At 41.3% G+C, this 15,666-nt stretch overlaps 1 protein-coding gene across 2 annotated transcripts in view; it reads right to left on the reverse strand.

Annotated features, from left to right (window-relative positions):
* The window catches only part of LOC115478870 (glypican-5-like), a 1,084,132-nt gene that overhangs the window by 205,272 nt on the left and 863,194 nt on the right, over positions 1-15,666 (reverse strand). The window lies entirely within an intron of this gene.

The following is a 15,666-nucleotide window of genomic DNA, read 5'->3' on the forward strand; positions in this document are numbered from 1 at the left end:
CAAGACCTGTCGTTTCTTTCTTTACAACATCCGTAAAATCCGCCCCTTTCTTTCCGAGCACTCTACCAAAACCCTCATCCACACCCTTGTCACCTCTCATTTAGACTACTGCAATCTGCTTCTTGCTGGCCTCCCACTTAGTCACCTCTCCCCTCTCCAGTCGGTTCAAAACTCTGCTGCCCGTCTCATCTTCTGCCAGGGTCGCTTTACTCATGCTACCCCTCTTCTCAAGACCCTTCACTGGCTCCCTATCCGTTTTCGCATTCTGTTCAAACTTCTTCTACTAACCTATAAATGTACTCACTCTGCTGCTCCCCAGTATCTCTCCACACTTGTCCTTCCCTACACCCCTTCCCGTGCACTCCGCTCCATGGATAAATCCTTCTTATCTGTTCCCTTCTCCACTACTGCCAACTCTAGACTTCGCGCCTTTTGTCTCGCTGCACCCTACGCCTGGAATAAACTTCCTGAGCCCCTACGTCTTGCCCCATCCTCGGCCACCTTTAAATCTAGACTGAAAGCCCACCTCTTTAACATTGCTTTTGACTCGTAACCACTTGCCTCCACCTACCCTCCTCTTTTCCTTCCCGTTCACATTAATTGATTTGATTTGCTTACTTTATTTATTTTTTGTCTATTAGATTGTAAGCTCTTTGAGCAGGGACTGTCTTTCTTCTATGTTTGTGCAGCGCTGCGTATGCCTTGTAGCGCTATAGAAATGCTAAATAGTAGTAGTAGTAGTGACAGTGCTGTCTGGAACAGAATAAAACGGGCCTAGGGGGGTGGGGTTGGATTCTAGACCCAAACAGATTCTGCAACACTGTCTGCCTGAATCGACTATCATGTTGGGTATCCTACTCGAGACAGTAATGAAATGTGAATGTGTGGACTGAAGACCACGTCACAGCCTTGCAAATTTTTTCAGTGGAGGCTGACCGCAAGTGGGCTACTGACACAGCTATGGCTCTGACATTGTGAGCCTTGACATGACCCTCCAGTGTCAGCCCAGTCTGGGTATAAGTGAAAGAAATGCCATCTGCTAGGCGACCCCCATCCTGTTGGGATCAAAAGAATCAAAAGGTTGGGTGGTCTGTCTGTGGGGCCTTGTCCACTCCATGTAGTAGGTCAATGCTCGTTTGAAGTCCAAGGTGTGCAAGGTGCTCTAACCAGGAAGGACGTGAGGTCAGGAAAAGAATGTTGGCAAGACAATCGACTGGTTCAGATGGAACTCTGACACAACCTTTGGTAGAAACTTAGGATGTGTGCGGAGGACTACTCTGTTGTGATGCAATTAGTATAAGGTGCATCCATTACTAGAGCTTGGCGCTCAATAACCCTATTAGCTGAAGTAACAGCCACCAAGAAAATGACCTTCCAGGTCAAGTACTTCAGATGGTAGGAATTCAGTGGCTCAAAAGGAGCTCTCATCAGCTGGGTGAGAATGACATTGAGGTCCGAAGACACAGGCGGAGGTTTAACAGGGGGTTTTGACAAAAGCAAACCTCTAATGAAGCAAACAACTACAGGCTGTCCAGAGATGGACTTACCCTCTACATGTTGATGATAAGCACTAATTGCACTGAGATGAACCCTTATACTCTTGAGACCAGACTTGGACAGATGCAGAAGGTATTCAATCAGGGACTGTGTAAGACAGTACACAGGATCAAGGTCCTTGCCCTCACACCAGATGGCAAACCTCCTCCATCTGAAAGAATAACACCTCTTAGTGGAATCTTTCCTGGAAGCCAGCAAAACCCGTGAGACACCCTCTGACAGACCAAGAGAAGCAAATTCTATGCTTTCAACATACAGGCCATGAGGGCCAGAGACTGAAGGATGGGTTGTAGAAGAGGTCACTTATTCACCATGGTAGAAAAACAACTGTGGTAACTGCGCCCTTGTGGCGGGTGGAGGAGTGTGTCTCATGCTCCACAAAGCTCTTAAAGCTTGTTATAATGGCCTGCTTGTCCTCGGAGAATATGTTTAATAATTTTCATTATTGTGGTACATTATTTGAATGTTTTTTTTGTCACTTAATTCTTTGAAGTATATTCAATGTGTATAATACCATCAGTAATAGAGATACCAGGGGGAAATAGCTGGTGCTTATGCACTAGAGACACAGTGAAGGGGTCCTTTACTGCTGTGTTCAAAAGTGCCCCTACTGTCCCTTTACTGGTGACATGGGTGTTGTCCCCACCCTAAGGATTTTAACTAGCTCCGCCCCAACCCCACCCCACCCCACGTTAGCCTCGCCAAACAGCTGAGTAATCAATTGCATATGCATATGCAGATTTTAACCCTCCCCTCTCTTCTAGCCCTTCAGCCTTGCACTGGCACCTATTTTACAAACGTCTGCCCTCTGACTAGCAGTGCTAGATTTGGGTGATTACCTCAAATCATGACTCAAAAGTTATAGATGACCTGTTCCTTGCAGGCCTACTTCCCCATGCAGACACCTTGCATTGTTACTGCATTGACCCCGTGGTACCATTTCTCCAGGATCCTCTAAGCCCTCATACGCAGGAGAGCTGCAGCTCACCTTCAGCTCTACCAGCTGTGCGGAGGTTATAGACACAGGGAAATCTTTTCTTTCTCCACTTTCCATAGTGTTAAGCCATCTGTGCTGATTCTTTATGGCCCCAATTATTATGCAACTTTTATTCGTTCACTGCAAATCAGCTGGCTGGTGCCTCACTGGAATTACTAACTCTGCCTTTTTTTCTGATGCTGCTTCTCTTCCCTATAGCTCTGTTGTCATACCCTACACTGTGCCTCTTTGTCTGTTCTCGGTGCTTCACCAGTCTGCACTGAGCTCTTCATTCCCCAGTCTCTGTTCCAATTTTAGGCAGCCTGAGAGCAATCCAACTTTCAGGAGCACTGGGGTGGCACTGGGGTGCCAAGGTGGAGCGCTGACATATTTGTACTTATTCTCCCATCCCTACAATGCTATTTTGGTGACTGGTGCTCTGCTCTGTTCCAACCTTTCCTTGATTCATTACACTCTGAACCTCAGCCTGAAATTTTCACAGTGATTGCTACCTGCATTTGATGCTGCTCAAAGGAGACTGCCTGGAGGGAAATCCTTGTTCTTCGGAGTATGTCTTTTCTAGAGCCATCTCTTCTGGATGTTTAAGAGATGAATGCCCTAGTAACTGGAGTACCCAGCTGAGAGCCAAGGAAGCCAGAGTTCTAAATTCCATTGATGGACCTTGGAATCTTGGGTAATTCACTGGAAATAAATAAAGAACCCCTACAGTGGCTCTTAAGTTTATGCCAGGGACAATGCTAATCAACATGCCATTAGAGCTGAGAGCAACACATACCTTAATAATCAGAGGGGCAGACAGAATTTTCAGCACCAAGAAAGAAGTGCCATACATGGGTAAGGACAATGGCATCATTTGTCATGAGAACCATAATACGTTTCAACACTCCTCATCCCTTTGGTCATCTTGTCTCCCAAATTTATAGCCTTTCATAACTATTCACTGGGCTGTAGAGGAGCCCCATTCTTCAAGTCCATTGCTTAACTAGGTCCCCTATGCACTGTTAATAACAAAAAGGCTATTACATAATAAGGTTAATGACACCTTGCTGTCTCTGGCCCTACTTTCATAGTGCCCATTATCTTGCTTGGGCCTCTGCCAGCACAGTTCTTGAGAAGATAAGTCCTCTATACAGGACTATTTCCAGGTGATGCTAGCATCTTTCTTGGTTAAACTTGTTCAGGTTGATGTTCAAAATGATTTAATTGGCCCAAGTCAGGGGCGGCATTGGGGAGGTGTTATGATCCTACTGGGACAAGCATGGTATCGACAGGGTCTCAGTCCTGATTGGCTATGTCAGGGATTGGGCTGATGTGTGAGGCAGATGATGTCAGATGCCAGACTCTATTTAAACCTACCTATGCTTACATAGGATGCTCTAGCGTTAATTTCCTCAGCTGTGAGCTTACTTTGTGATTCTCCATTGTCTGTGTGTGTGGCACAGTTTGAGTTCTCTCTCTGTGTGGTTAGCGTTTAACCCTTTACCTTCTATACTTGCTGTTTAAGTTTGTGAGAACTTGCTCCTTTGTCTAGCTGTGCTGTAGCTCAGCTGTGAGCTGCCTCTCAGTGTGGTTTCCCTTTAACCCTTTACTTGCTGTATCTGTTGTTTGAATCCTGTTTGGGCTGCTCATCCATTAAAACTGTGGGTTCTAGCACAGCTCTGAGCTGCCTCTCTGTGTGGTTTCCCTTTATCCCTTTACTTGTATCTGTTGTTTGAATCCTGTTTGGACTGCTCTTCCATTTAAGCTGTGGGTTCTGGTGCAGTCCTGAGCTGCCTCCCTGTGTGAGTTCCCTTTAACCCATTTTGCTGTATCTGTTGTTTGAATCCTGTTTGGGCTGCTTTTCCATTTATGTCATGGGTTCCAGCACAACCCTGAGCTGCCTGTCCATGTGGTTTCCCTTTTACCCTTATTTGTTGATTTTGTTACTGTGTGTACCTGTGTGTTTGGTCTTGTGACCTTTCGTTGGTGACTGTGTTTTGTGCAGTGTGCGCGGCCTCGTTAGTTTTCCCTTAGGGGGATTTGTTTGGTTCCTTTCCCCTTCCTTCCTGGTTGTTTGGGTTCCAGTTTGGCCTTGCAGCCCATACGCTTAGACTCTGCAGACATCAAAAACACACGTCGATGTCAGCGCAGGCCCCCTTTTGCCGCAGCTTGGTAAAAGGGGCCCTCAATTTCCAAAACTGGGAGTAACATGATCATATTTTGAAAGTCCATATAACAGGCGCACAGTTAAGTTCATCACTACCTGCAATGCCTGTATGTGGACCGCAGGCAGCTCTACATAACAGATACTACAGTAGTCTAAATCCGTCAAAACCAAATTCTGGAGCACCCTATGAAAGTCATTCTGGAAAATCAATGGGTATAATTTACAGAGTAAACGCAACTTGTAAAATGATTTTTTCACCATAGAACGAATCTGAGGGGAAAAAGACAACATAGCACCAAATAATACACCCAGGTTTTTTTTACAACAGAAGAAACAGGAATCACAGCATCAGATAGTACAATCTCAGAAGGAAAAGAAATAGCTTGTTCAAAAGTTACCAACAAAATGTCTGTTTTAGACATATTAAGAGACAGACAGTTCTGAAATATCCAGTGATGGATCCCCTCTAAAACTGCCTGTAATTGAGTAACTAACACAGACACCGGCTTCAGCAACAGGAGAAAAAATTGAATGTCATCTGCATATATGTGATATGCCAATCCAAGATCCCTTAAGGCCCAACCAATAGGCTACTGATACAATCTTTAGTTTTGACCTATTTGGACTACTGCAACGTTCTGTATGTGGGACTAAATGAGGGTCTTCTTAGATTACTTCAAACACTACAAAAAACTGCAGCACACCTAATTTATCAATCGTCTAGATATGTTTCTGCTTTTCCATTCTTGAGTAAGATCCTATATATTGTTAAGCTCTGTTCTATGACTTTAAATAATTTATGGTTATGGTCCCTTATATCTAGGGAACTTAATCCATCTGTCAGTCAGACATTCAGCACTAGGATGCAGATTACCTTTGTAATTACACTGCCCCAGTCCAAGGGGTGTAAAATACAAAACCCAGTTTAATAGAACATTCTTTTTATCAATCGCCACAATGGTAGAATTCATTGCCAATGAATATTTTACAAATTTCTCAATATTCAACATTTAAGAAAGCTAGCAAAACCTTTTTTGATTGAAGTGGCACCTGGTTTTTGTTAGTTAAGTTTTGTTTAGACTATAATTTTAAGTGTATTTGTTAAGTTTTATTTAGTTTCTAATGTTGCATTGGTTTTTAGTGCTTTGCCTAGCACTTCTAGGCTCTTATGTACATCCCAGTTTGTGAATAAGCAATTTGTTAAAACAGAGTATGGCTTTTGGGACAGTTTCTCAGGTAACCACTGGGTGTGGCATGTTTCTTTTTTAAACTTGATTGTTCCATTTTAATTGATCATAATATAGAAGTCATTATAGGGAATCACCCTTTAAAAAACTTTAACAAAGAATAAAAGCTACTACTACTACAAATCATTTCATATAGTCATATGCAGCACTTCACAATTGAACATGAAGAGACAGTCCCTGCTCAAAAGACCTTACAATCTAAGTCAGGACAGACAGACAGGACAAATAAGGGATAAGGGTAGAACAGACAGATAGGACACATAGGGATAAGGGACTATTGAAGACAGGAAGATAAGATAAAGGTTACGAACAAGTGACAAGTTAGGAATCAAAAGCAGCTTTAAACAGGTGGGCCTTTAGCCCGGATTTGAAGGCGGACAGAGATGGAGCGTGACGTAACGGCTCAGGAAGTCTATTCCAGGCATAAGGTGCGTCAAGATAAAAGGAACAGAGTCTGGAGTTAGCGATGGAGGAGAACGGTGCAGCTAGGAGAGATTTACCTAGTGAACGGAGTTCATGGGAAGGAGTGTAGGGCGAGATGAGGGTGGAGAGGTAGTAAGGGGCTGCGGGGTGAATGCAATAGGTCAATAAGAGGAGCTTGAACTGTATACGGAAACGAATAGGGAGCCAGTGAAGTGACTTTAGGAGAGGGCTGATATGAGCATAGCGACTTTGGCGAAATATTAGTCGTGCAGCAGAATTTTGAACAGATTGAAGAAGAGAGAGATGGCTGAGTGGAAGACCTGTGAGAAGCAAGTTGCAGTATTCTAAGCGAGAGGTGATGAGAGTGTGGATGAGGGTTCTGGTAGTGTGCTCAGAGAGGAAAGGGCAAATTTTGGCGATATTATAGAGGAAGAAATGACAGGTTTTAGCAATCTGTTGAATATGTGCAGAGAAGGAGAGGGAGGAGGTTACGAGCAGATGAGACAGGAAGAATGAGCATGTTGTCCACAGAAATAGAGAATAGGGGAAGGGGAGAGGTTGGTTTAGGTGGGAAGATAAGGAGCTCAATTTTGGACATATTAAGTTTCAGGTGGTAGTGAGACATCCAAGCAGCAATGTCAGACAGGCAGGCAGATACCTTGGCCTGGATTTCTGCCGAGATTTCTGGTGTGGAGAGGTAGATCTGGGAATCATCAGCGTAAAGGTGATACTGAAAACCATGGGATGAGATCAGAGCATCAAGGGAGGAAGTATAAATGGAGAAAAGGAGAGTTCCTAGGATGGATCCCTGAGGTACACCCACTGACAGCGGGATAGAGGAAGAGGAAGCTGTCTTATTAGATACCTGTTAATGTAATTACAGGATCCAATTTTCAATTGGATTCCTCAGTTTTGATTCGATGTTTATATTTTAATGCACACTCTGTTTGTGACTCTTATAGTTCATGATTTAATTGATAGTTCTCAGGCCGGCTTGATTTTTATTACAGAACTTGGATTCCAGACCATAGGAGCCAACTTTTCAAAATTATTGGGGGTGCAAAGCCCAATGGAAATAACCCCTCCCTGGATACATACAAGGAATTTTCTCAATATTGGGGGTGCTCAAGCACCCACAGCACCCATAGAGTCGGCTCCAATGTTCCAGACACTACCTCTCCTTACTTGTTAGAACTGTGTCCTTTGGGTTATAAAGTGATTAGCTGTCCAACACCTGATAAAAAGGAAGGGGGTGTTATGTTAGTTTTTAAGAGTTTTTTTTTAAAAATCTGTCTCACATGCAGATAGTTATGCTGATAAATACTTTGAATTAATGATTTGTAACTTGTCTGATGCAGATAATGGCTATTCGACAAGCATGGTTTTAATTTATAAATCACCGGGAAGTAGGTCCAATGTTCAAAGTAAATAATTTGAACTTTTGTCTTATTATGAAACATATTTTGATAGATTAATTATTTTGAGAGATAAAAATGTACATCTATATAGTTTACATGATTCACATATAAGTACTTTCTTACAGTTTATGAGATCCATTAATTTTACTTTACGTCAGATAGTTCCAACTCATGTCAAAGGTCATGTGCTGGATTTTATAGGTTGGATATCTAGATTTAACATTGGCTTGTATCTGGATCATCTGACATGGTCACCAGTTTTGTGGTTGGACCATTGTTTGCTTGAATGTTTTCATAAAATGTCATTTAAAAAAAACCCTGAAAGGATTACAAAAATTAAGTGTACAAATGTTGAGTCTATTAAGTTTTGGAATGAACTTGAATTATATTTAAATTCTTGTGATGCATCAGGAGTTTCAGTTGAGCTTTGGGATTCTGAGATAAATGAATTACTTTCAAAAATGTCCGAGATAAAATCTGTGCAAGTTTTGTGCAGAAATTATCCTTGGTATACTGAGAGTTTAATGTTTCAGAAAAGGTTTTGCAGGAAGCTTGAGAGACAGTTGAGAAAGTCTGGAGATGAGTTACATCGTAATCTCTGGCGTGAAAATATAAAAAAATACAAGGCAGTAGTATCTTTGGCTAAAGTTAATTATTATGATTCATTAATTCAGCAGGTTGATAATTCCTCTAAGGAGTTGTTTCAGATTAAAAAAAAATTACTAATGTAAATATTGTTAGTTCTTCATTTCAGGTATTGCAACCATTAGAGAAGTTTAGCTACTTTTTTCAAACTAAAGTGCAGAAAATTAGACAGACTTTCCATACAGGACCAAATGCATATTTGAACTATACCCCGGGAGTTTTTGATTTGTCTGATGAAATTCCTGCGGAGAGGATGTGGAACTCCTTTTCTGCAATAAATAATGATTTTGCTGGTAAACTTTTGAAAGTTCTTTCTAAGAAATCATGTTACTTGGACATTTGTCCAGCTTATTTGGGGCCCTGTTTACTAAGGTGCACTAGCATTTTTAGCACATGCTAAAAATTAATGCGTGCTAATGCTAGAGACACCCATATACAGTATTCCTATGGGTGTCTCTAGCATTAGCATGCGCTAACCTTTAACGTGTGCTAAAAGTGTTAGCGTGCCTATAGCATGGCTTAGTAAACAGGGCTTTTTGTGTGTACAATTCCACATAAAATGGTTTCTAGACAGGGTATAGCCTGATTCAGTCTCAAATATTGTACTTACACCCATTCCCAAGTTCAGTATTGCTGATCTTTCTCAGGTGGACAATTATCATCCAGTAGCAGGAATCTCATGGACTGCAAAATTTTGGGAGTTTTTGGTGTATGATCAACTTCAAGAATTTTTCTTTTCTAATGATTATCTACATCAGTCACAGCATGGTTTTTGTCCTTCATATAGTACTGAGACTCTGCTTCTTCCCTTAACCTCTGAAATTAGAAACATCTTGAGTAGAGGAGATCAGGCAATATTTACAGTTTTATTTATTTATTTATTTATTGCATTTGTATCCCACATTTTCCCCACCTATTTGCAGGCTCAATGTGGCTTACAGAGTTTGGTTATGACATAATCATTCCATGATCTCAGATACAATTAGTAATGTACAAACATTAAGTAAGGGAAGCGAGAAGGAAGGTGTTAGGCAGGATAGAAGGTGGACTTTAATAACTGGGTGGATTGGTGAGGTATTTTGTAAGGTATGAAACAGTTTTGTAAGTTTTGTAGTTCTGTATGGCTATGGGTTCTCTTTGTAAGCTTTGTTGAAGAGATGTGTCTTCAAGGATTTGCGGAAGTTAGTTATTTCTTCAATCGCTTTCAGGGCTCTGGTAATGCATTCCACAACTGCGTGCTCATGTAAGAGAAGGTGGTGGCGTGTATCTGCTTGTATTTTAGTCCTTTACAGTTGGGGAAGTGCAGATTGAGAAATTTACGGGATGATCTTATGGCATTTCTGGGAGGCAAGTCCAAAAGGTTTAGCTTGTAGATTGACATCTCGATGGCTTTTGATGCCATTGACCATTTGTTACTGCTCTATAGACTTGCAGAACTGGGTGTAGGGGGAAAGATATTGAAATGGTTCTCAGAATTTTTGGTAAAAAGGTCGTATCTGGTAGGTAAGGCGGCATCTTTTCTGACCCTCGGCTACCTGGTTGAGGAGTTTCCCAAGGGTCTCTGCTGTCACCTTTGTTATTTAACAGATATATGAAAATGTTAGATGCCTTGTTTTCATCTCTTGGGTTACAGATAATCAAATATGCTGATGACATTTTTCTGCTTTGTTCTGCTACAGACAATTTTGATGACACTTTATCAATGTTGACTAAGAACATTAATTTGATCAATTCCTGTGTTGGTGCTAATATTTTGAATTTAAACAAACAAAAGACAAATATTGTTTGGTTTGGAGATTATGATTTATTACCTCATAAATTCTTTACAGGTGATGTATTACAGATTTATAATAAATCTAAAATCTTAGGAGTTATATTAGACTCACATTTGTCTTTTAATGATCAAATTGCAGCATTGGTAAAGAAATTTAATTGTAGATTACATCAGTTGCAAGCAGTATGGACTAAACTGAGTAAAGAATGCTTTTGAGCCATAGCATAATCAGTCCTCCTACCATATCTGGAATATTGTAATCTATATATATAAAAGGCAACCCCAATGTTCTATGAAGCCTCCAGCCGGAAGTGTGAAGTGCCAGAGATATCCGGTTTCCCCATGAGTGAAGGAAAACAGCACAGCACGAAATCCCTCTCTCTGTAACAGTGAAGGACTCAGAGGGGGGGAGGGGAGAGAGACGCCCTCACTCTCTCTGTAACACAAACACAGTACAGCAGGAAACTTAACTGAAGGACTGGACTCCGAGGGGGGAGGGGGAGGGAGAGAGGGCAGGGACACTCCCACATGCACACTCTGAAGAAAACCTTGCTAGCCCCCGTTTCATTTGCATCAGGAACTGGGCTTTTTTACTAGTTCTTGATATGATGGTTTGACACTAAAACTTTTGTGGAGGTTGCAGCTGCTCCAAAATATGGGTGCGAGACTGATTTTGAGAGCTGGTACAGTTGATAGAGTAACCCCCCTTTTGGAAAGATTGCATTGGCTACTGGTATATCCCTGTATTAAATTTAAAATAGCATGTATGATTTTCAAAAATTTGGCAGAAAGAATGTAGCCTGCCTTTCAAATTACTTAACTTTGTTATTTACAAGATGTACATCTCAGTTTATTAATTCTAAGTCTTTGATGTTTCCAAGTTTTAAGAGAATTAAGGTTAAAAGTTATTTACTTAACTCCTTTCAATATTTGAGAGTGAAAATATTTGGAATAGTATAAAACATCAGATCAGATCTGTCAAATCTTATTTACAATAGCAGTTAAAAACCTTATTATTTTGGGGGGATAATTATGGTGTGACTCTAGTTGTGATTTAAAGTTTGTAATTCCATCTGACTGTGATGCTTCATATCTTGTGATCCACAGTGAATCCATTTGGAGATACTGTGGAATATAAGCTATGAATAGAACAGAATAGTTATCACTGGGTATTTTAAACTGATATACATCTAGGAGTTTGTCCTGCTTCTTATGACTTTGTGCACCACATAGAATTCTCAGGGGACATTGCGGTATAGAAAAGCAAAATGTAATAATGACACCCCTCTTTCTTCATCTCCAAAAGCAAAGGGAGGAGAGCTCAATTCCAGCTCAAAGAGAAGACCCATGCATTACTAATGAAAGAGAGATGAGGAAAATTGCATGAAAGGATACTTTTTCCAAAGGGGAGAATCATGTGGCCTTCATGGATAGCTTGACGACTACCAGAGATTGAGGATTGAGACTTGTGAGCTTTAGGACCACTGGAAAATCATTAGGGGAGCTTTGGATAGAGAAAGGCAGAGGAGAAGGTTAGATAAAAAGGGATCCATTCTCTTTATCATCTTTTTTCTCCTTACCTCCTTAATCCTCAATCCAGAGTCCTCCTTTACCCAATACTGCTGAGAAGAGCGTGTTTAAGTGTGTATGAGAAATAGTATGCATAGGTTGATTTTAGAGAGAGTTCACACTTTATCCTGGCTCCAACCCTTCACACACAATTTAAGCCCATCCCCACTCTACCTCTCCCCTCAGCTCTACAGTTCCACCTCATTTTTGTCTAGAAATTAGGGGGGGTGTATCCACCTCAGCTACTGTTAAGATAGGTTATTTTACCACTAACTTGTGCTGTTTTAGCAGAGATCCTATTTTATTCAGTGAGTTTTAGGGCTTCTTTTACGAAGCGGCGCTAGCGATTAGTAGTGTACTGAATGTGAAGAAGCCCATTTTATTTATTTATTTATATCATTTATACCCCACAGTTTCCCACCACTGGCAGGCTCAATGTGGCTTACAAAATTTAGTAAACAAACAGTAAAGTACAATAAATTGAAAGTGATATGGGTGGCGTAAAGGTACAGGGTTACGAGAAAGGGTCAGTTCCCTTGTGCTTCTTCCCATTCAGCAAATGCTAATTGGTAGCGCCGCTTTGTAAAGAGGAGCCCTTAGTTACCAATAACCCAGGTTAACAGTAAAATAAACCATCTTAATTCTAACCCATATTAATAACTTCCACCCTAAGTCCTGTGAATGCCTATTTCTCTGTTATGCTTGTCCACCCTGTTTAGACCCTGTATCTGATACTCTAGGTGTGAGTAACAGTTCAGATTTATTAATAACTCTCAATTCTAACATGCACTCTTTAACAACAAGCAATGAAAGCAGTTTCTAACAGTTTCAACCCCAACCACAGTAGCTAAGGCATTACCCACTAAATAAAGATGAATGAGCTTGACAACTTTATAAATCACAAGAAGACAATGACATTACACTATTAGACCTGAAATGATGAGAATAGCCTAATGGAAATGACAGTTTATTTCCTTATCAATACTTTGGGCACATGCGGCCCAAAATGCTCTTAATTGCTTGCCTAGAAGACAGGTTAATGAAAGTTGCCTAATTAAATTCTCATCTGTCACTCTGATTTCATTTAATTTATTCAACAACTCAGCTTTTTCTAAGAAGCATTAGTTTTCAGCACCTGTGATGCTCGATCATTCACCCAGATGCTATTATTTTCACAACTTCCAATCATAGTTAAGTCTGTAAGTTAGTGAAACTATTTTCAAATGCTTGGGATTTTAACTGGAAAACAAGACCATCCATTGAACAGAATTTTGAACAAATGAGTGAATTTTGCCAAATTGGATGAAGGTCAAATCAACAGAATGGATGGGCCATCTTGATTTTTATCTGCTATGTGTTATCTTAGGAGTCCTTTTTACTAAGCTGTGGTAAAATGTGGCCTTAGCGTACCCTTACATGGGTCTTTTCTACAAGTTAAGGCCATTTTTACCACAGGTACAAAAATGTATTTTTCTTTTTTTTTGCATCAATGGCCATACGCTAATGTTCATACAAAAAAGGAATTATCGCTGCATAAAAAAATGATAGCGATGTACTGCCAAGAAACGGAGTACCGCCTCTGATGGTCTGAAGATACCTTTTTTGCTTGAATACTTGAATAGACTATAATAGTAATCAAACATATATTGTTTGTGTATGATTATACATAGTACTGATTACTGAATAGATATTCAAAGTGGGCAATTGGTTGGACACTCATATGCTAATGTTGCCATTAACATATGACAATTTTTTTAAAATTACATATGAGCACTTGCCACCACCCATTTTGAAGGTGGTATGGGCTCCTGCATTATTCTAATGTAGATACACTAACTGGTTAGCATGGGAATGCCAAATCTCTGCCTATGACATGCCTCCTCAAAAAAAAAATTTTGGAAAAATGTTTAGTGCATGGTTAGCGGGTGCAGATTTCAACACCTGAGCGTGTCCCGTGATACTCCATTTTTTTGCTGTTAGGCCTGAATTAGTGCCTAACACAGGGGCCCTTTTACTAAGCCAAGTAGGCGCCTACACGCGCCCAATGCAGGCCAAGTCGGAACTACCGCCCAGCTACCATGTGGCCCAGGCGGTAATTTCATTTTTTATGCGTGTCCAGTACATGCACAGGAGAATATATTTTATTTTCTTGGGCACGGCGCTAACCGGGCGGTAATCGGCATTGTATGCGTGCTGACGATTACTGCCCAGTTAATGCGTGAGACCTTACCACTAAGTGAATGGGTGGTGGTAAGGTCTCGGGCCGAAAATGGATGCGTGCCAATTTTCATTTTGCCACACGTCCATTTTCAGCCCAAAAGAGGCCTTTTATTACAGGTGCACTGAAAAATGGACCTGCGCACATCCAATGCACGCATCCACAACAGCGTAGGCTATTTTTCATCCCACCTTATTAAAAGGACCCTGCAGCTTAGTAAAAGGGCCCCTTACTTTGCTCTGCAAGAAGTAGGGGTTTATAGTTCCGAAAATTTAATTGTGTTTCCATGTTATTTATGTGAAATTTTAAATGTTTTTATTTTGGGGACATTATACATATTAAAGGGAGCGAAGATCTAAATGCATGGTTAACACACACTAACAGGCTACAGCAGAATATTGCCTGTTTCCACACACAAACCCACCTGCTACTGCTAGTAATCATTTCTATAGTGCTACTAGACATTCACAGCACTGTACACATTATATGCAGATACCTTCTCTGTCCCTAGAGGGCTCACAATGTAAGTTTTTGTATCTGGGGCAATGGAGGGTTAAGTGACTTGCCTAAGGTCACAAAGAGCTGCAGTGCGAATCAAACCCTGGTTGCCAGAATGAAAGTCCACTACACTAACCACTAGGCCACTCCTCCACTCCTAACCACAAATTACTGATTTTTTAGGAGTATTTTTTGGAGTGGGTATGTCAGAGGCAGAGCGTAAGCATTCCTGTGTTATCTGGCTAGCATGTTATGATTAGCGTTTTCTGATGAGATAACACAGAGTTAACGTAGAAGCAGTTAATGCCTCCTACAATAGGTGGCATTAACTGCTCCCAAGTTATTTGAAGGTACTTTGTAGTAATGTGAACATTAGTGCACAAACTGCAATTAAACGAAAAGATAAAGCCCTAAAGAATGACTCATTCAATCTGGGCTTAGCATGTGGAGAAAGTCCCATGTAAACCCACGTTAAGCCCAGATTTAACCATAGTTTACTGAAAGGGCTCATACTGCAGTGGTGACTCTACCATTTGGCCACCTGAGGTGGGGGCCTCTGGTGGCACTCTTCTGAGGCGGCATCACCCCCCACTCTTCCTTCCCCATCCCCTTCCTCCAACGTACCTGTTCTTTTCTTGTTTTTAAAAAGGCAGCAGCGAAAGTGGCAGCAGCAATTCCCATAGGCTGCCCTGTCAGTCCTAGCTCCTTCTCTCTACTGCGGCCTGCCTCTCTGATGTAATTTCCTGTTTCCTCAGAGGTGGGCTGCTGTAGAGAGAAGGGTCCAGGACCAGTGGCAGGGCAGCCAATGGGAATTGCTGCCACCACCTCCGCCTTTTGAAAAACAAGAAAGAAAAAGGTAAATTTGGGGAAAGGGGTTGGGGAAGGAACAAGGGAGATGTCAGATTGTGGTGGGGACAGCAGAGGAGGAACCGGGGCAGCAGCTCATTCCTTGCCTCAGGCAGCAGACAGTCTTGGGCTGCCCCGCCATGCTGTGTATTCTTTGGAAAGAGTGGATGCTTTTAGCAAAGAGAGCACACTATTCTTCGATAGTGCATGCATGTATATACTATTTTTCAATTGTGCAAGCAAAGAATACACACTGTTTATTTTTGGATACAGGAAATGTTGGTGACAAATGAAAGCACATCCCTAGTAAGAACTGGAGACAACTGGA

This window comes from Microcaecilia unicolor, chromosome 10 (genome assembly GCF_901765095.1).
Source record: "Microcaecilia unicolor chromosome 10, aMicUni1.1, whole genome shotgun sequence".
In the NCBI taxonomy this organism is placed as follows: Eukaryota; Metazoa; Chordata; class Amphibia; order Gymnophiona; family Siphonopidae; genus Microcaecilia; species Microcaecilia unicolor.